Source organism: Carassius gibelio, chromosome B25 (assembly GCF_023724105.1).
Source record: "Carassius gibelio isolate Cgi1373 ecotype wild population from Czech Republic chromosome B25, carGib1.2-hapl.c, whole genome shotgun sequence".
Taxonomy (NCBI): Eukaryota; Metazoa; Chordata; class Actinopteri; order Cypriniformes; family Cyprinidae; genus Carassius; species Carassius gibelio.
Window position 1 is genome coordinate 20,540,211 of NC_068420.1, and position 21,884 is coordinate 20,562,094.

The window sequence follows — 21,884 nt, forward strand, 5'->3', positions numbered from 1 at the left end:
GCTGCCAGCTGGCTCTCGCTTCCACAGGGGGCCGCCTGACTGCAGATGACATGTTTGAGTGCTGGATCAGTCTGTCACAAGCACACACACCAGAGAAGTGCCCTGTGACTCCTTCTTTCTGTCAGAAACCCACACGAGTGTCCCACTCCAAGTCAGTCAAGTGCTAGTGATGAATGGACAGCCGGCTGTGTGTTTTGAAACTCTACTGCAGGATATGTGCCACCTGGAACGAATCCAGCTGTGGTGGAGAAACAGAACAGACTTGGGACCTGGAAACATCTCGGAGATCGCATATTAGCTGACAGCTTACGCACAGAAAATCTAAAATGGTCTTTCTCTTCATTAAAAACAAACAAACAATAAATATTGTATCAAAGGACAATAAAAAACACAATATGACTTTTTTATACTATGTTTTGATCAAATGAACTAAATGCAACCTTGGTAAGCATAAGAGACTTCTTCCAACAACAAAACGTATTCATCATTAAATTAGGAGTGTGGCCCTTTAATTCTAAAGAGATTGTGGTTTGTGGCTCCCAGTACATTTTTTATTCAAAGGGAAACATGCTAACCAGATGTCTTTAGCTTTCCCCACATTATTAGACTTTTATCACAACATCACTCATCTTTAGTCTAGCCCACACGTAACAGCTTATATCCTGCTAGTTAAACCGCTTCCTGTGAGTGGGTGGGCGCTGGCGGGGCTACACCATAAAGGTTAACACAACTGTGTGTGAAAATAATTGCAAATTAAATCTAATTAGCGCCATCCAATCAGCGTTATGAAGCCTATCTCAGCGTGATGCTGCGCTAAGCCTTTTTAATTAAGGATAGAACAATTAGACACTATAAATTAGCAGAAGATACTTCAATTAAGACGGCACGCTCAGATTATCACAGAAACCATCAGTGAACTCTCAACCGGGCTGCGTTTGAATTTGAGGTGAATTTTACCAATAGCATCTGATTGTAGAAGAGGTAAGACAACAGTGAAGCAAATTTGAATGACTTTCCTTATTGTTTTTGGTGTGTGTATGTATACACACTTTGTGTAAATTGGCTCCCGGCAGCTCGGCGGCATTAGCATGTTTGAATCCAGGTTCGTAGACGATATTGATCACACTGATTGCTATCTGACTAACCTGTCTGTCTCCTTTAGTGGCATCGCCCTGATGCTTTGAGGAAGTGGGGGTTAAAGGTCGCCCGGGTTCACGAGTGTGACACCGGAGACGGATGTGTGTCTTATGAGTGAGAGAGCCGGTCGATCGAAATGAACGTTAAGTCAAGAGGGTGTTTGTCTGGATCTGAGACAGCAAAACGACCTGCAGACCAATAGAAACCCACTGACAGGGGAAAGTGGGCCATATTTCGTCCACCAGTCGGATCTGTAGAGAAAGATACACTGTAGAAGACATCGCTCCAAATAGTGAGCACATCAAAAGGATTTGCAATTGAAAGAGAACTCCTAAAGATGTCACAAGTGAAGTCTCCTCGATATCTAGACCCCTGGTCGAGGAGAAACATGTCCAGTCCTGCACCTGGAGGGCCAGCATCCTGTAGATCCTTGCTTCAACCAGCTCAAACACACTTGCCTTGCCTGACGCCTTTACCTGTTGCAGTTAGTTCAAGTTGTGCATGAAACAAACACTGGTTTTCTGCACTTTCTCTTCAAGTCTCCATCATCCCTCACTCACACTGGTCAACTGAGGTGTGTTTATCAGGTCTTTTTTTGCGCATCGTCTCAGTTTAATACGCGAACATAACAAATCGCAAAACAATCGGGGGAAAAAAAGGCATTATATGGAATTTTTTATGTTGTATCATGTAAACACAAGGGCCTAGTAGGCGCCAGTGGCAACCTCAGCAAAAACGTAACTAGCAATTTAATATTTATTGTCGCAAATGCTACCGTTTTAGTCACAGTTTGGAGCCCTGAATCTTGTTTCTTTTCTAGAGCAGCCTTTTCCAACCCTAGTCCTGGAGTACCCTCAAACGTACACGTTTTGCACATCATTCTTATCTGACACACAGTTTTAGGTCCTGGAGTCACTACCAACAGACTGATGGGATATGTTCAGTTTGACTATGGAAACACACAAAATACTGTTGATACTCCAGGACAAGAGTTACTTCTAGCTGGCTCTAGACTTTCAAAGTAGATTTCAAAAGTGAGATCTAATAATGAATTAAACATCCATCCATCCATCCATCCATTCTCCAAACATCGTTTCATCTATAGAGTGTTGAATTTTGAAGCCATAACGTGCCCCTATTATGCAATTGTTAAGGTTCTTAATATTGCTTTGGGACTCTTCCAACAATAGGGGCATGCAAGGTTGAACAATGCTCTTGTTTTTCCAAAATGGAAGATCACCATTTTCCAACAATTCTCAAAAGATTCATTCAGAGCAGTTGTAAGTTTCAGTCTGTTGTGATTGTTTTACCACCTACAGTGTGTGTCGGAAATGATACGGCCATTGTCAGGGTTGCGTATTTTGAATGCGCAATAGAAAATATAAACATCTATTATTTATCATACTTACAGTTTGAGATTCCGTGGAGCCAGCTAGTCCAAATAAATAATGAAAAATCTTTCAATAGCAAACGTTTTGTGAATCCCGTTTTGTGATTCTTTCTTTTTGGGAGACGATAACTTTATTTATTGTGCACTTTCGGCTTTGCAGATTGTTTGCATTCACATACAGCCATGTTACACACTGCATGAAAGGCTGTATGGGAGATGGCATAATAGGGGCACTTTAATACAATAACCAGAAGACGAAAAGCTAAACACGAGATATAATCAAAGTACACCATGGTAGCATTAATTTAAACGTCACCGTTAAACGTCTGACAACTCTATTTGTCTTTATTAAAAAATCCTATTGACTTCAGGATGATAGATCTAGAACTAAAATGGACGTTTCTAATTTTTGAAACATCGGCATCGCAGCACATGCGCCAGCATGGCTCCAGCAGCAGTGTTCACTTGGGCAAGTGCTGACCATCAACTCTTTCAGTCCGACGGTTTTAGGACGCCGTCGTCAAGTGCCTCTGCTTTCAATAGCCTGTCCAGACAGAGTTCAGCTCTAAAAGCTGCCTGTCACCAAAGGCTAAATAAAACAGTTCAGGGCAGGGGAGGTTTGAGAATGGATCAAAGATCAATAAGGCCAAAAGAGACAACTCCCGTCCCTCCCCTAACAGTAAACACATGCATTTAAATCAGCCATCCACTGGCTGCCGTAACTATGACAAATGATGTTGTATGTAATTTTTTTCTATTAACATAAAGTAATATAAACTGAAGGACACTAGTCTATAGAGGGAGTTAGCAGCTAATGTTCCGTATCAGATGTGGACAATGTCAGGGCTGAATACAGATTACGTAGTGTCCTTCCAGCCCCCAGGGAATTACGCTTTGACACTGAATTGGCTGCCAAGTGTATTAGTGCAACTCACTGGTGCCAGCCATGTCTTCACTAGACTGTTAACCCCGCTGCTCTGGCGACCCACAGAGTCCCGCGTCCTAACCTCGTCCTAGCCCTCACAGAGGTGCGCGTATCCTTTACCCTTTACCCCCGAGAAAGGTTGCAAGACAGGGAACCGTTTCTCCACGCAGCGTTCGCGTCTGTGGTGAAATCAAACCGGCTCTCGCCGTGTCTAGGAATAACCTCCAGATATTCATGTTTGTTTAAACAGCCTCGGCTGTCTCGTTCAGAACTGCATTTCTGTGGGTCAGACTTGGAGGTCGTGTGGTAAATTGCGAATCTGAAGGTACTGAATATTTCAAAACGCCGAAGAGATGTGTCTGCTTTGTTTTTTTTTTCTGGCAGTAAGGTTGACAAAGACAGGGAAGTGGAGAGATGCGTATTAGCGATGAGTAAGTTGGGGATTGTAGCGGCGTCTGAGATGGAAATCCGTCAGACGTGCTGGTGATATGATGAATGCGGTCCTCATGAGCTTTGACATGCTGACAGTAGGGGAGGAGTTCTAACACTAGAGCTCTTCTTCTCCAGTTCATCTACACTTGAGGACTTATACACATCTCAATCTCCCAGAATCCATCAGTGCACCAGTATCTCTCATGTCTACACCTGCGGGACATCTGTGGACAAACGGTGCACGGTTTTGACTTTGTAACAGTTAGTTCTTGAAAATGTATTCATGCTGGTTTCATGTTTTTGTGTGTGTGTTGTGTGTGTGTGTTTAATACATTTATCATGAATTATCATTAATAATCACTAACTACTGCACAGTATACCACATACCACCACATGGCCTTTTTAAGGAGACTTAATGGCCTTGTTTTGTTTTGTTTTGTTCTGTTTTATTTATTTTTGTTTGTTTTGCTTTGTTTTGTCTTCGGTTTGTTTAGTTTTTTTTGGTTCTGTTTTGTTTTCGGTTTCATTTTTTTTTTGTTCTGTTTAGAGTTTTGTTTATTATTTTTCTGTTCAGTTTTGTTTGTTTGTTTGTTTTTGTTTTCGTAGAGTAAACCATATACCACCACATGGCTTTTTTTTAAGGAACCTTAATGACCTTGTTTTGTTCTGTTTTATTTTAGTTTTTTTCGGTTTCGGTTTGCTTTGTTTTGTTCTGTTTAGAGTTTTGTTTATTTTTTTCTGTTCTATTTTTTTTGTTTGTTTGTTTGTTTTCGTAGAGTATACCATATACCACCACGTGGCTTTTTTTTTTTCATTTTGACATCAGGACTGATGAATCACACTAATGTTATCTGCCCAAATTATATCAAAATGAATTTTAATATACAAGTTAAAAACGTATTAATCATATTTAAGTCGTTATACACATGAATTGCACAAGACGTCATGGAAATCATAAAATGAAAATTGTTTAAGTCCGGTCCCTGGACTGATGCTGTACGTGTCTTTCTTCTTTTCCTTTTGTTCTCACACTCTCACTCACAATGTTGTCAGTGAGTGTTATATGTGTTTCTGTCTGAGGATCCTAAGGGCTGCTTTTGAATCTTTTCTTTAGCGTCAGTAAAATAGTCTGTGCCACCAAGTGCCTCTGGACATGTCTCTTTTGTAACTGATGGGATACGCAATGTAAATCAGGAAGTTTATACTTTTGTTCACGAGCACGATAACCAACTGTTGACATATCCAGCAGTCCAAAGGCTGAAAGCGTGACGGAAAAAATGTTATGTGAACAAGTACACTGAAGAAAATTGGGTGTTTATATACTAATTCAAGCAGACCTGTTTAATCTGAATCTGAATGAAATCTAATGGTGAAATCCCTGCTGGTCCCCAGCTCTATGTGCACGTGTAGTTATGTGTGTGTTTTTTCCAGGGTTCAGTTCTCACCTCTCCATTACAGTGTGTGCTAACCTTGCAACACCAGGTTGACCTCCTCATTTTTCCCCTGGCCACTGTCTTCCCCACTATCCTCCTCCTCCGTCATCTTTTCATCGCTCTATCCCACCTTTCCCAGTCACAACAGTAGTTACCAGAAGGACCGCTGTGGTAATTACAACGACTTAAAGCCCTCAAATCCAAAACTGACCATATTTGCTAGTGTTGTTATGTTAAATAAGCATTTGACTGACAGCTGTGCTATTTGTCTACAGTCAAACATCTGTTTATGCATTGGTTTGGGCTGCTGTTCTACAGTCAGTAAAGGCGGGCGTACACGGTGCGAATTCGGATGGTCGGAAGATCGTATGTCCACGCACACGGCACGAGTGTGTTTATCTGAAAATCGTACGGACGAGATGATATACGACACGATTTTACAACCTGCGAATTCCAGAAGCAATCGCACAAAGTTGATAGACGCGTTCGACTTGAAGCAGCGCTGCACGCACAGAAGCCAAGGATCACTGTACCGCGAGAGCGATATGACAGAACACATATCCAATGCATTCGAATCGCTCTCGCGGTACTTTGATGTCATAAAGGGGATCATTCTGTGCTTGCAGCGGTGCTTCAAGTGGAACGCACCTAATATAACTGCTCTCCCTCTCTCATAACTGCATATAAAATATTGATACGAGCCGTGACTGTTTCCTACAGGTTATTTTTCAGCAATAGGAAACAGGGACGTTTGGTTACTGTGTGTGTGTTCTTGTATATGGTTTATAAATATCTGAAATGGGTATTAAAATGTAAACATGGTTTGTGAGGACTGTGCCCTCGTAAACCAAATGGCTTAAAAAATACTATACGGTGTTTTAATAGAAATTTTAAACATGCATTTTTCGTGATGATAGAGGTAGTGTATGGGGATATACAGTATAGAATACAGTTACGTTTATGGAGAGTCCCTGTAAACTACATATGCGTGTGTGAGCGAGAGAGGGAGGGAGAGAGAGAGAGAACTAAAAAGGCATTGGAATACGTTGCTAGAAACATCATACAGCGCTTGCTGTTCCTGGCAGACTTCAGCTGCCTTCTTCGTCTTTCTTCTTCTGTGGTTTTCCTAGTTCGTGATTGGTCAACTTCAGATAAATCAACAAATCGGCTCGTTCAACCGCACAAATGGCACGAATTCAAACCGATAGCTCACAAACTTTTTAGACATGTTTAAAAATGATCGGGAGGTCGGGAAGTGCTCGTAAGCCACTCTGCTCAGCTCGTAATTCATCGTAAATGATACGAGCCGCGACCATACGAGAATACGCGATTTCCACACAATTGAAAAAATTCGCATGAAAACTCGTACGACAGCAAAAATCGCACCGTGTACGCCCGCCTTAAGGCAGCCTTTCTACAATGTTGCTATAAAAACAATTCGAATGGTTGTTAAATTACAATGCTTAACTGCATTGTCATAATCCAAGATGCAAAGTTAACTTGACAATCAATCAGTCAATCAACCAATCAACCAGTCAAACAATCAGTCAGTTATTCAGTCAGTCAATCAATCAATCAATCAGTCAAAACAAACAAACAAACAAAAACTTGTATTAATAATAATAATTAGTAATAGTGTTAGTAGTATTGTTAATTTAGTTTTTATAATTAAAAGAAATAAATCTTGGAGAGACAAAGATGAAGAGAGAGAAATGTGCAAATGTGTGTGAAGCACAGAAATTATTATTATTATTATTTTCTTTAAATTATAGATGCAAATAGAGCTCATGTTGAGATGTTCTGACAGGAAGTGATTAAACGTGGCGGTCAGTCTTCTGCGCTCTGTTGAAGTGCTGAGGAAGCACATCGGAGCTCGTTTGAGCTTCTTTTCCTGCTCTTTTGATGTCTGTTTTTACGTGGTGATGCAACGAGGCTGATGCATATCTTAACAAACCTCAGGATCTCCGGCGTGGTGAAAGATGACCTTTCACTGATCAAGAGATTCATCACCTCAGGTGTAAAACCAGTCTCCACCTTATTAGGTTTCCACAATAAGTGTGTTCCTCTCCAAAGCCGGGCTGTTACATCATCAATCAATCAAACAGACTCAGAAAAACTCTAACAGAAGTTCTCCTGTGATTAAGAGTGTAGGGCAGACACTTGCTCAATATACTGCTTTTGTTTCGTGACTTGGGCCTTTTCACTCTGAATGTGTGTGTGATCCATCAGAGAGCTTTATGATGAATCGTCGTGTCCTTCAGGAAGTGCCCTGAGCGCTCCGACACTCGCTCTACTCCTCCGCAAACGCTGCAGACGCGTGATGGAGATGCTCAGCCCACACTGGCTGTATGCTAAATGGAGAATACATTATAGAAGTGACAGAGGACTATTTTTCTTTCCATTGTTATCATTTATGGAAGCTGAATCTGTTGAAGTTCATTGTTGAATTTCCCAGATTGACAAGGTGAAGATGTATGGATGGAGTGTTCTACACAAGTGCTTTATTTATTTATTTCCCCCTGAAGTTCACTCATGTTATTCGTGGTTTTTTTGCAACTGCTAATTTGTAGTTTGTAATTTTTTTTTTTTTCTGACAAATTGTTTACTTTCAAGAAGTGCTACAATTAAACACTGTTTTTACTACTAAGCATTCAAGACTATATCACTCGCACACACACAAAGCAAGGCAGATTTATTTATATAGCACATTTCGTACACAATGGTAATTCAAAGTGCTTTACATAAAAGAAAGTAAAATAATCAAATAATGATCACAAAAATATAAGCAATTAAAAAACTTTGAAAATGATAAAAAAAAAAAAAAATTGAATTTAAGAGTTACAAATAGAAAATGATTATACTTAAAATACAGTGCAATCGGTTCGGACATTGCACAGTGCTCATTCAATAGATGCACAGCTAAACAGATGAGTTTTGAGTCTAGATTTAAATGTGACTAGTGTTTTAGCACATCTGATCTCTTCTGGAAGCTGATTCCAGCTGTGGGAGGCATAATAACTAAAGACGGACTCCCCTTGTTTTGTGTGAACCCTTGGTATTTCTAACTGACTTGATCCTTATGATCTGAGTGCTCTGTTAGGTTTATATTCAGTGAACACACACATCTGCTATGTATTTAGGTCCTAGGTCGAGTGATTTATAAACAAGTACTAAAAAAGTACTTTAAAATCAATCTTAAATTAATGGAAGCCAGTGTACGGACCTGAGGACTGGTGTGATATGCTCAGATTTTCTGGTTCTAGTCAGAATCCTGGCAGCAGCGTTCTGGATGAGCTGCAGCTGTCTAATGGTCTTTTTGGGAAGGCCAGTGAGGAGCCCATTACAAAAGTCCACACTGCTGGTGATAAAGGCATGAACAAGTTTCTGAAACTAAGGTCTGTCTCCAGAATCACACCAAGATTCCTGACTTTATTTTTAGCTGTTTGACCCCTAGAGTCAAGGTATGCATTCACCTTGAACACTTCATTTTTGTTTACAAATGCAATGACAGTTTTTTCCTTGTTTAACTGAAGAAACTATTAATTTCATCAATGCATTGGCAGAGGGAGTCAATGGGGCTGTAGTCATTTGGCGATAAGGCTAGGTAAATCTGGGTATCATCAGCATAGCTGTGATAATCAATTTGGTTCTTTCATATTATTTGACTTAGTGGAAGCATATACAGGCTAAACAAGAGCGGTGCAAGAATTGAGCCTTGTGGGACTCCGCATGTCATGGATGTCCACTTAGTCGTATGCTCTCCTACACTCACTTAATAACCTCTCCCTTGTAAGTATTACCTGAACCATTTGAGTACCATCCCAGAAAGCCTGACCTAGTTTTTCAGTCTCTCTAGTATTATGTTATGATCGACAGTCTCAAACACAGAACTAAGAATTAGTAGAACCAGCACTGATATTATGCCAGAATCAGAATTTAAGCGAATATCATTCATTATACACTACACTACACACACACACACACACACACACACGCACACACACACAGTAGCCAATTTCCCATTCAAGTTTGGTTTTTTTCCAAAATAAATTTTTTTGCAACTGACGACACAATCTTTCTTTCTTTCTTTATTGCTTTTTTTTTTGATATACCAAAATTTAACCAAAACAGCCTGTAGACAGCACATTTTTTTATCATTATTATTGTTATTATTCTTTTTTTGTTTTGTTTGTTTGTTTTTATTCACGATAATAGAACAGTGCAAAAAAGTGGATGGAAACCCATCTATTGATGTACCAAAATGGCTTATTTAACTTTAACATGCATAGTGAAGTTCACAAAATCCAAAAAACTATTAATACATTAATATGACTGAATATGAATGAGTGGTGAATTTCTATTCAACATGTGGCATAATACGGATTTATTATTTTGCACTCCTGACATAAATTACTAAATAGCTGTCGCTGCAACAAAGTTTTATCAAAACATTGGTCAAATATCAAAGCTAGAGTCTTTAAACTTTCAATTGATGCACAGTTTGTCCAGATCAAGTAAGAGAGTGATGTTTAACGTGCTGTGAAAGTGAAACAATAACAAACTGGGGTTGTCGCCGATGCTTGCAAGCAAAGGGGTTAATACAATTTCAGAGTTTCGATTTTTTTAGACCACTACACTGCAGTCATAATTATGAAGTCATAATGTATTTAGCGCACCATTAAATGCATTTTTATGATAACAACACTAAGGACACAAACACATAATTAATGATGTGATGTGACATTATATTTATTTGAGTTAAAACACTTTTTTGCATGAATAGTTTTTTATGATGCATTTGGAGCATGACATTTTATTGTATGGAAAAGAGCAGCATGAACATTCTTCTAAATTTATCCTTTCATATTTTACCAAAGCATTATTTCCACAACATGTTGGACCATGTTAGGACCTTTTGCACTTCCGTTCAGCCGGTTTACACAGAGTTGTTTGGCCACTGGCTTCGCATTTCCATCCAACTCCTGCTTAACGAGACAGAAATGTTTGTACCATTGAATTATTCCGTCTGATGTTTCTTTCTGATGTCACCAGGGAAATCTTCTTTAAAAAGCTGGACATGTTTCATCAGCAATTATGTCCTTGTCTGGACAAACCTGAATCCAGCAAACAGATGAATAAATGCATAGAGAGGTTTTCTCGTAATGATGTACAGTCACATGGGACCAAATTCAAACTCAGACAGAGAAGAGGAAAGGAAATCCCTTTAAATCGTTATGAGCCATAAAAAGTAAAATATGTAAGCGAATGAATAAAAGTTGTACGATACGCATAGCCATTACGACAGCCGCTATTAAAGCCTTTCTCCAGCGTGAGGAATAAGTCACTCTGGGTCTTTCCCTCCTTTTGTTTAACCGTGTCCGTACATTTGAATATTCATAAAACATCCGCTGCCGAGATGATGTCAAAGTAAATTTAAAATGTCCACAGGGGACGTTTTCTATGGGGAAGATCTTGTACATCTAAAACTTCAAAGACACACTAGATCTATTATAAATGATTAATTCAATATTTATGAATATTTTAAATCTCCTAATAAATTATCATGTATGCGATTAAGTTCCACATTTATCTGCAGATGCAGAGAGGGCGAGTCTTTAGTCGAAAAGTACGCACGTAATTCTCATAGGCTAAATTACATGATGTTACATGGGTTGTATTTTGACATATGATTTATCCTGCTATGAAACCGTTTTTATGCTAGCCATTATTCAATCTATAAAAATGTGTGAATTTTCTCAGAGCTCAGGTCTGATGTTGTACCACTGGCATACAAAGTAGCAGCTCTTCATAAATCCACACACTGACAGTCTATTTGAAGCAGAAGTAGATACTCTTTATGTGTGAGCTGAGGAAGTCCTGATAAATAACTAACCGAAGCAAAGTTCCGCCTTGTATACTTCATTTTCACTTATGCATTCATGCTATATTTGAAAACACGTTTGAAGTCATTTTTAAAACACGTCTGATGTACAAAAGCTATAGTAGCATTGTGGTAATTAGAAAAGGACTTGTAAATAATAAATTAAAGGAGTGGGAGAGTTTTGCATTTTGCAACAAGAGAGGTACAGTTTCTTGCATTACCATAATGAATCACGGAGAACTGAGGGTCTCGTCTAGTACTGGAGCCACAGGAACGATGAAGAGGACTTTTCCATACATTTAAATTAAAATACATTAAATTAAATGTATGCATTTAGCAGACGCTTTTATCCAAAGGCTATCAATTTTTGCATATCATGTGTTCCCGGGGAATCGAAGCCCCAACCTTGCGCTTGATAAAGCAAAGCTCTACCAATTGAGCTACAGGAACACTATGTTCAGTGTTCATTTAGTCTGGGCCTGTGTCATGCTTAGGCACAGTGACATTGCTAATTTGCTCACTACATTCAACATGTCAGGAATTATGGTAACGGGTTCATACATACAATCACGCTAATGTGTATTTTCCCCATTAATTCAACAATAAAAGTAGAAGTTCTGACTCTAAATTCTGCATATTGTGTAACCTTGAGTGTCATTGCATTTTCACTCAGACCACTTGTTGTGGTGCTCTGCGTTTGGTTCTGCATGTTTCTTCCAGAGAGTTCTAGTGTACATTTCCCCGTATGAAGGGTCTTGTGGTCGTAAAGTGGGCCACATGCAGTCGGGACGCCTTCGACTGCGGCTGAAGTGTCTCAGCTTGAATCATCCACTTAAGATCAGCGTTCTCATAGAGAGTCCCAGCGTCCCTCGGCCCCAGCTCGTTATTACACCGTTTAACGAGACGCACGGCACAATGCTGCCGCTCGGGCCTATGGGATCTCTGTGTACATTATCTCTCAGAAGGGCCTTACAGAAGCTGACAGGAGGATGTAATATATCTCAAAACAATGGATCTGGTTTAAGAGGTGTATTGATTCAAAGCTATCGCACCCATCATCATTACCATTATCTTTTGGAGAGATAGTCCATCCCTGCATTGCCACGCTGAAAGCCAGGGGTCCGTTCAGAGCCTGGGCGCTCCACTCGCTAACCTCCTGCACTGGTTTAATAATCCTTAAAGGTGCTGCTCAGGCTTTTAAAAGAAATGAGTTGGGTCTGAGGAGGACTTTAACAGGACAAGAAGCCATTGAAACGCCGGCTAAACGGCCCCGCTAACGCCCCCGGCCCCTGCGGAGCAGCTCAATACCATTTCCAACCTTTTAACTCACTCAAATTAAGTTTAGGCGTCCTTCAGGATGCCTGACTCTATTCATCCCCCATTTAGGGTCCATTGAAAAGAGCGCCACTCCCCATGCAACAAACTGCTGCGAGCAATACGATATCTATTAGATTACAGTGCCAGCACTTTGCTCTAACGGCTAGCGAGGTGGGCCGCCGCGCGCAACGATATTGCGGCTTTCATACGGGTTTAGGTGCTTTGTTATGTGAAAGGCTTTTAATATGAGGTTGTCCTAATCGGATTTGTTAAAGAGATCCTTTAGCTAATGCTGTGCATTAGAGAGACAGCTGTGGCAATGGTGAGCGCTTCATTAAATGAATGGGGAGGCGGTGGTTTGACTGCTTGTATGCTAACATGAAACGATGCAGAGGCCTCACGCCATTCAAATTGTTGCTGTGTGAATTTGAACCTGATATGAAATGAAATCTATTGTTGCCAGGCTTTTTTTATGATGTCTGTTTCTTTATTATGAAGCAAGCTCATGTTGTTTACATGGGCACTCATGTAAATTAGCCGTTCTTGTTGTGCTATAGCAGTTAAAGGGATGGTTCACCCAAAACAGTTCACCCTCAGGCCATCTAAGATGTAGATTAGTTTGTTTCTTCATCAGATTTTGAGATATGTAGCATTGTATCATTTTCTCGCCAGTGAATCATCTGCAGTGAATGGGTGCCGTCAGAATGAGAGTCCAAACAGCTGATAAAAACATCACAATAATGCACAAGTAATCCACACCACTCCATAATTTTTTTGTCTTGTGGACCCAAAAGCTGCCAAAGTTTTATAAAAAAAAGTGTATACTCTCTTATTAGGTACTTGTTTTGAATAAGTAATTACTTTGTTAAAAATGTATGTTCTATATCTTTATAAATATATGCAGTATGAATGTAGCCAGAACATGCTAAATACACAATGTTGTCATTGTCATGTGGTCTACCAGTGTAAGTCGCATCATGGCCTCTTGGAATAGTAAAGTGTGCAGAATCTCGTCACAAGAAGTACGTCATCCGGAAACTTGTTGATTTTATGATTACTGGTAATTTGGACATTTCTTTTTTTTTTTTTACTATATAGTAGGAAAACTTGTGCTTTCGGATCCAGGCATTGAGTACAACCCACAGCGTATCCTAATCCTGTTCCTCCTAAACCAGCCTAAACCTAGTCTCACGCATCCTGACCTTCAGAAGGGACGAATGACATTAAGAAGAAAATGAACAAACAAACTAGACTCAATCACACATTTCATTGGCCAAGGATCACCCAACACGCCATCTAAATAATGGAGCTTTTCCACTGCATGTTACGGCGAGGTACGGTTCACTTCTGGGGGGTATTCCTCAGGGTACTGTACCTGGTACCTGATACTTTTTTCAGTGCCACCTTGTTTGAGGTTCCAAGTGAACCGCACCGTTACCAAAACGTGACGTGTAAACTCTGCTGATCACTGATTGGCTGGAGAGAATCTTCACTACCTGCTACCTTCACTACAGAGACACAACAGAACCACTAGATTTAAATCAGCACAGCCAACGAAGAAACGAACTGGACTGTTTTTTTTACAACAAAAAAGGCTGTTTCATTGTCTGTTGAGGAAGTACAGATGTTCCTCTCATTGATAGCTGAGAAATGGATCCAGCGAAAACTTAAAAGGCATAATTTCACTTAGGGTCAAGAAATCAGATCGGTCTTTTATCTCCCAAGAAGCACAAATCAAACACAATTCAAGATTAGCATGGATAGTTTTTAAAAGTGCTTTCACACCAGAGCTTTTGCTGAGTCAGTTTGGCACATCTAGTCTGCCTTCGCCTTCAGGTTTCAAAATCTCGACCTACCCAGACATCACTGTAAGGCTTTTAAAACATGGCCACCCCCAGTGGTCCGTCCTCTTTATAGGCGGCTTTCATTGAGGCTGTGGAGAAACAGCTCGACTTGACACAGGTGATGGGTGATTTGCAAAGAGGACAAGTGTATAAGAAATAAACCTCAAAGGTGATCCTTCAAGCTGTCAGCCATACATATTTCATTATTTTCATAAATCAACAGGCTGAGATGTCTTCCTCTCTCACTCTATCTTGAGCGACAGACTGATGGCTTCTATTCATAACAGCCCATGGCAGAAGGTAAACTGCCTGTGCTCCGGTCATTGTTAAGTGTTAAAGATGATCTCCAGCCATCTCGCTCTTTCCCACACTCTCTCCATCTCTGTCTCTTTTCATTGAAGGGCGTTCTTTACAGACCCATACCTCTGTCCCACATTAGATAAATAGAGTTATTTTTAGGAGGCTGTGTATAGGACATACAGTAGCTTCATTTTCACCTCACAGTTTGTTTGTTCTGTTGTTCTTGATATGTGATTTTGCCAGCACCTTTTGGTTCTATTGTTTGATTACTTAATTGTCAGTAGCGTTGTTTTGCTTTCATTGTCTGTTTATTGTCACTTTTGAAAAAACTAATATCAGTTATTACATAAACACTAGAATAAATGTATCTGGTGACTATATAAACAAAATGTGTTTGTGCACATGCATAATCGTCAGTAGCCTTTTTGTTCTATTGTTTGCATAATAATGTAAAAAAAATTATGTAATTGTCAATATTTTTTGTAATGTAAACGTACACTGGAATAAAAACAGAAAATTATTTACATTGACAATTTTTTTTTACAAAAGGTCAAAAAACACGTTACTGAATTTAAATACAAAAGAGTTACTATTGATCATGTAAATAAACAGAACAAAAATATATATTATTTTTTTCACGTAATCACTGCTAGCATTGTGTTTGTTCTTTTGTTCGCTAGAATAAACGATAAAACAAAACACCTTTACTAATTTTAATGTAAATAAACGATAGAACGAAACAATATTGTAGCGTTTTGTTTTGTGGTTTCTTTAGGTAATCACTTACATTGCATTTTTGCTGAATTATCGCTAACTTGTTCTGTTGTTCACTTACGTAATTGTAATGCTGTGTTCTATTGTTTATTTACGTTATCATCAGTACACTTTTGTTTGTTTTGTTGTTCACTTAAATAATTCTCAATCAGATGTGTTCTATTGTTAGTTTACATAAAGATCAGTAACTTTTGTTCTACAAATTCTACTTTAACTTTATGTAACACTGAGGATCAACTGTTGTAAATGTTTCTGTAAACAAACAATAAAACAAACATTTACTGGTGGACATAACACATTACTAATGATTATAAAATATTTATTGTTCAGTTTATATATTTTTTGTAATAATTAGTATAAAGTTTTTTTTATGCAATCAGGTATCGTCAATAGTGTTGTAGTTTTACTTATTATTATTTTGTATTGTTAGTTTGCGAATAAATTTAGAGGTTCATACATATGTCGTACCCATAATGTACAGTGCGTTTAGTGATCTGATAGTCTCTGATATGTTTATGGGTTATCATGTATGCTTGACTACTCTTAGTTGTTGTATACTAATCAATAGCAATATGATTATGCCCTGCATTGCCTGTTTGCATTATTAAAATCTGACCAGTAGATTGGTGTATGTTTGCTTTTCAAATTAAATTTAGTGTCAATAATTAATGCAGGGGATTAATGTGTGATTTCTATGCAGGGGTGGCCCGGTACACTTTGATTCAGTATTGACTGTGTGTGTGTGTGTAAATACTTTGCCCTTGAATAGCTTTACTGATTCCCTATAGACCCGTGAGTGGCACAGATCTACATTATGGAAATGTATCATCATAACTTCACTCTACGTCAGACCAGCTCTCATTGTCTAGTCTGGAGTACCAGGCAAATGCTGTTGTGGTAATCATGCAGTATCAATATCAAAGTACTATGATATAAACATAATATCGCTACAGTACTTTCTTTTTAGAGAAAGTTTAGGATTTGACTTTGTCCGTGAGAATCTCCTTCACAGAACCTTGAGAGTTTTCTCCTCTGTGCACTTGGCAAAGTCAAGGCAGGGAGTGTGAGGAAGTTCCTGGATTGGGGTGTGTTCATACACATGTGTTTGTGTACGGCGTGTGTGTGTGTGTGTGTGTGTGTGTGTGTGTCTCTGTGGTAGAGACCTAATCTTACCTGCTATCATTTCCTGAATGACCTCTGCTTTCAGTGCGTGATGGATTATATTCTGCACATAGACATTAATTTTCCTGAACAAGAGGGCAAACTGAAAAAAAAAAAAATCACCAGTGGAATATATTGGTGCAAGGGTAATTTTGTAAAAACAACAGTTGTGAAAAGCCACATTTACTTCTTTCTCACATAACAGGCAATATTTATTTTATTTTTTATTTTTATTGTTGTTTATTTGATGTTGACCCTTTGTTATTGCCCATCATTAGAGGACATATGTACGAAATGCTTTACTGATTACAACTGATTAGACTGAATATAGTGTTATGTGTGGTTTGTTTTGCTGTTTTGTTATTCCTTACTTCACTTTGTTTTATTTTTTTATTTTTTTTACTTTGATTTGATGTTTTGATTTGCTTTACAATGCTTTTTTTTTTCGTTTCATGTTAGGTTTTCTTGCTTTTGTTCCAGTTTAATTCCACATATACACCAGATGAATGTCTCCATCTTCTGACACAGCGATCATATGCACTGCTCAAATCTTTCCGTTTAGCATGTTTACAAAAAACAAAACAAAAAAAAAAAACAATGGAAAAGCAGAGGGATTAAAAATAATTATGGATTACTTTTACAGTCTTGTTATGAACTTTTTGAAGCTTGACAATTTTTGGTGGAAAGGACTTTCAAAATCTTAAGCTTCTTTAAAAATATCTTGATTTGTGTTTCGAAGATCGAAGGGTTTTGAATGACATTTGACTGAATGACATTCTTTTGGTGAACTAAACCTTGAATTCTGGTGGCTCTTTGTTCTGTTTATTTTCTGGATCTATACATTTGTCAAACGTGCACAGACATATATATACTACACATGTGAGGTCTTTCATTAGCTTCAATGTTTCTGGCAAAATAACTTCACACACACATTCCCATACACTTTGGGAGTATTATCATAAATACAGCACATTAACACTTGTTCCTCCCTGTCAGCATATGAATTAAGATTGCAGGTGCCCCGTGGAGGTTTAGCCCCGATACTAATTAAGCCACGGTAATTAGATGTGGACTATCCACTCATGTGCCGGCTCAGCTCGGTGCGCTACAGCGAGAAAGACTCAGGTGAAGCCTGATATTTTTCATGCTTGGGGTTGCCAGATCTCAAAAGTTTAAATCCCCCATTGTATTTTTTTTTAACCCCACCACACAAATTTCTGTGCTTCACTTTATCTTTGCAACCTGGCAACCGTGTGCAATGTTATGAGATAATCTTCTCATAATTACATTTATTTGATGTGTTCAGGTTTTGTTAATGGTAATTTATATGATAATGTTATAAATCAGATGTGTTAAAATAACTGTGTGTGAGTCAACATTCTCTGTATTGATGCTTCTACAGTGAAAAAAGAAAAACAGTGTAGAAACAGTTTTCTCTCAGAAATGGCTGGTAAAATCCCAAGCAGAGAAAGTGCTCTATCCAGGACAGGGCTGGTCTCATCCCAGGTGACTGTGCTCCGGCCGAAGCCTGTCGCCACTCAGACAAAGACAGTAAGAGCGAGGTGTCTCCTCTGCGCTCCTGTGCCCTGCTGCAGACACAGCGTCTGGCTCACCTCCACCGAGACAGATCCAGCCGTCTGGACACTTCACGAGGAGAACAGTGCTGGTGCAGAGATTTACTGTGAGGCCGTTCAACAACAGCATGCTTTCTTTCGTATTCCAGTGCACTGCTTCTCCATTGTTGAAGTAAACATGAGCTAGACAGACATGTTTGACTGTTGTACGTATCTCTTCAGTCGCATCTAAAACACAAAGCTCTTTTGTTCACTACCCTGTGTCTCAAGATTTCAAGTGTAAAACCCTGCTCTCTTTAAATGGCCACTTAAACTGTTGCTGTTTTTAAGAATGCACTGTAATATAACATGACAATGATAATAAAGCACAGTAAATCTGAATATCATCAAAAGGATTAATTAGATCTCGACACATGCACTGTCCTTTTTTTTTTTTTTTGTATGGCTTCATTTCACTTTTGTTTGTTTTTGTTTATTTTGCTTTGCTTTTTTGTGTTGCTAACATTCGCTGTATTTGCTTGTTTCTTTTAGGTTTTGGTTTTGTTTATCTGTTTTGTTGTTTTGCTTTGCTTTGATTTTTTTTGGTTTGCTTCACTTTTTCTCGGGTATTGCTTAGCTTTGATGTTTCTTAGTTTTGTTTAGTGTTCTTTTGCTTTGCTTTTTTTGCTTGTTTTGTTTTTTGTTTTCATTTGTGTTTTGCATTGCTATTTTTGTTTTGTACATTTGTTTTGGTATGGCTTAGCTGTGCCGTTTTATTTATTTTTGCTTGTTTTGCTTTTCTTTTCTTTTTTTTCTTTTTTGCTTTGCATCACTTAACCTTTCTTTGTGTGCTTGTGTGTTTGCTCTGCTTTTCTGTCTTTTGCTTTCATGCTTTTAATGTTTATTTCCACATATACACCAGAGAAATATCTCTGTCTTTAGGGACTCCTGTGGGCCATTGGAGCAGGTGTTTAAACGGACACTTTTCCTGCACTTATAAATATATCTTACTTCGCTGTCCATCATGTTAAATCCTTGATTTACTTCCGGCATGAACAAAAACCAGATGATACCATGTGTGAAGAAACGGCTAGATTATAGAGACATGACAACATGCATTTAGAGAAAAGAGGAAATAAGACAGATCCCCTATTCCTGATCTGAAGCTTTTGAAAAGGAGGATTAAATATAAACAAAATACAGCACTATTTTTACCGTTGCTGGGTTTCTATCCAGATTCAATCCTGTATAATTTCTCCTTGATCTCCAGTTGTATGTCGGAGAAACCCATCGCCTCCAAACACAGTTCTCATGCGGTGGACCCACTCAAAAGAGATGCATCACTTCCAAACAGAGCAAATGGAAATGCAGCCCGTTATATTTCCCAGACATTATTATTTGATGTTGGCTGGGGTGTGTGTGGGAATCTCATTCGCCTCCATTACCTGAAGTCTCAGCGGAGCAAACTAATTTCCCACCTGCCCAGCGTCCGGGATCACCTGCATTTAGCCCTGGAATGGAGATTGGGATTGTTTCCACATCTCTCATGTTGTGATTTTTCCCTGTTTGTTCTGTTTCTCCTTTGCACAGACGCATTTAATAGCCTATAGCGGTGCACGTAGACCGAGAGCATGTGTTATTAATATCATGGGGTGCAAAGGACACTGGGTAATTGAGTGTTTGTTGATTATGTGGCGGCTTTTTGCTTATACAAGTTCCCCTATCGCTTTCCCCTTCTTGTTTATGTATATGTGTGTGTGTGTGTGTGTGTGTGTGTGTGTGTGTGTGTGGGCCCCAGAGAGTCCAACTCGAGCCCTAGTTCTTGTGATACTGCATCATTACTTAGCAGTGAACAGAGAGCACTTGTTTGGATGTCAATAGCAGGTGAGATGAAGGTGTGTGTGTGTGTGTGTGTGTGTGTGTGGGGAGGAACAGAGGCCTTTGGAATAGATTTATGAAATGAAGCATTTGGCTTGGCATTATCTCCCTCATCCAGCCACACCTTACATAAATCACAGCACAGCCGCACACAATGGGACATTTGTTATTACCTCCTTGTCTCAGTCCTGCTCTCGCTTTCAAACTCTCCTTCTCTCTCTTCTCTCTTTACAGCGCCGGCTGAATGCAGTGCACAGAATTCTGTCTTTAGAAATACTTATTGTGTCTCATATCCTGTATTACATTCCCCACAGTCACAAAAAAATATATATATAAGAATAATAATAATGTAAATTTTTTAAATAGGGCAGTTTGGACTAATATGTGTGTTGCAGATATGAAGAACTGCACTGGGAGAGTTAGTTAGGAGACTCTGATTGTTAAGGATACTTAAAAAAATCATCACTCACCTTGTTTTTTCAAAAACTCTTGAGTCAATTCATAAATGAATCACTCAGGTTGGTTTTGTGAATCAGATCAAATCGTTAAAAATATTAATCTTAGACTGTACACTTATTATCTTTTGAATGTACAAAAGAGCTGTACTTGAAAACCAAATCAGCCTGATTCATGAATGAATCATTCATTTTAAACTGAATCATTGAAAACATTTGGTTAAAAAGAGTGTTTCATTTCCAAATTGTACATTTGAACTTGTGGACGTGCCAAAGAGATAAACTTGAGAACTGAATTGAACTGAACTGAATCTAGACTAGATTTTTTTAAGCCAGATCACCAGATTTATTAAAAATATAAGATGTCATGATGAAGTCATGAATGTGCAAAGAGTTGGACTCGTGAACCAAATCATTAAGATTCATGAATGAATCAAGACTGGTTTTGTGAACCAGAGTAACTGATTCTTCTGTAAACATCTGACTGAAAAAAAAAAAAAGTTTTATTCACAAATTTAACATTTTGTCTTATATAAACTAATAGAAGCAGCAAAGAGAACTGAATCAGTATAATTCATGAATCCATATTGTGTGCCATATCACCAGATTCACCGAAAAGATGCTACTCAAGAGAATGATTCATTCACAAACTCATCTCATGGACTCTTGTTTGTGCCAAAGAGAGAATTTGAGACCATTCATCTAATGGTTGCTCATGACCATAATTTATTTAAAAAAAGAAAACGGACTGGAATAGATTGTATGCATTTTTTTTAATGCAACGCTTGAATGCCCATGTTGTGGTATAATTTGCGTAATTGAGTATGAGTGCAGTGAGCAGAGAAACATCTGTGTTCATGTTCTTTTTTGGAGTATGTTTATGTGCTTAGTTGTTTCTGTGATTGAGGTGGATGATTTTGAAGATATATGACCTTGTGTGTGTGTGTGTGTGTGTGTGTGTGTAAGCAGCAATGGACTGTGTGCCTAAGGGGAACAGGCTCAGTGCCACCATGCCAACTGCTGCCCCACAGGCGGACCATGCATCGTCTGTGTGTGTGTGTGTGTGTGTGTGTGTGTGTGTGTGTGTGTCTTGCGGAAGTGTCTCTTTGCCCAGGGCCGGTGTCCTTCAACTCTGGCATCTGTCTTTAGCTTCCCTACTGTACAACTGCTGTGTGTGACCCAAACCAGACAATACGAAGACAGGTCAACACTCAGTCATTGGTTGCTTACATTTTATTGATTTATTTTAAAGTAAAATATTATATAATTTTTTTTACAGGTAATAATACACAATGCTGGGTAGAATGTTACTGAATAGCAGCAATTAAGGGGCCAAGCACAACAGAAGCAAGCAAGCATTAGACCAACTGTAGCGATGAATAACTGAAGCAATATTAGGGTGAT

General features: G+C 38.8%; 2 protein-coding genes across 2 annotated transcripts in view; both read left to right on the plus strand.

Moving 5' to 3' along the window:
* LOC128014368 (WW domain-containing oxidoreductase) overlaps nt 1-21,884 on the plus strand; it is a 194,483-nt gene that overhangs the window by 129,454 nt on the left and 43,145 nt on the right. The window lies entirely within an intron of this gene.
* LOC128014423 (histone H4) overlaps nt 156-21,884 on the plus strand; it is a 201,962-nt gene continuing 180,233 nt past the window's right edge. The window contains exon 1 of the mRNA XM_052598009.1: nt 156-160. The gene's annotated coding sequence lies outside the window, so the exon portion shown is untranslated. The remainder of the gene's footprint in view (nt 161-21,884) is intronic.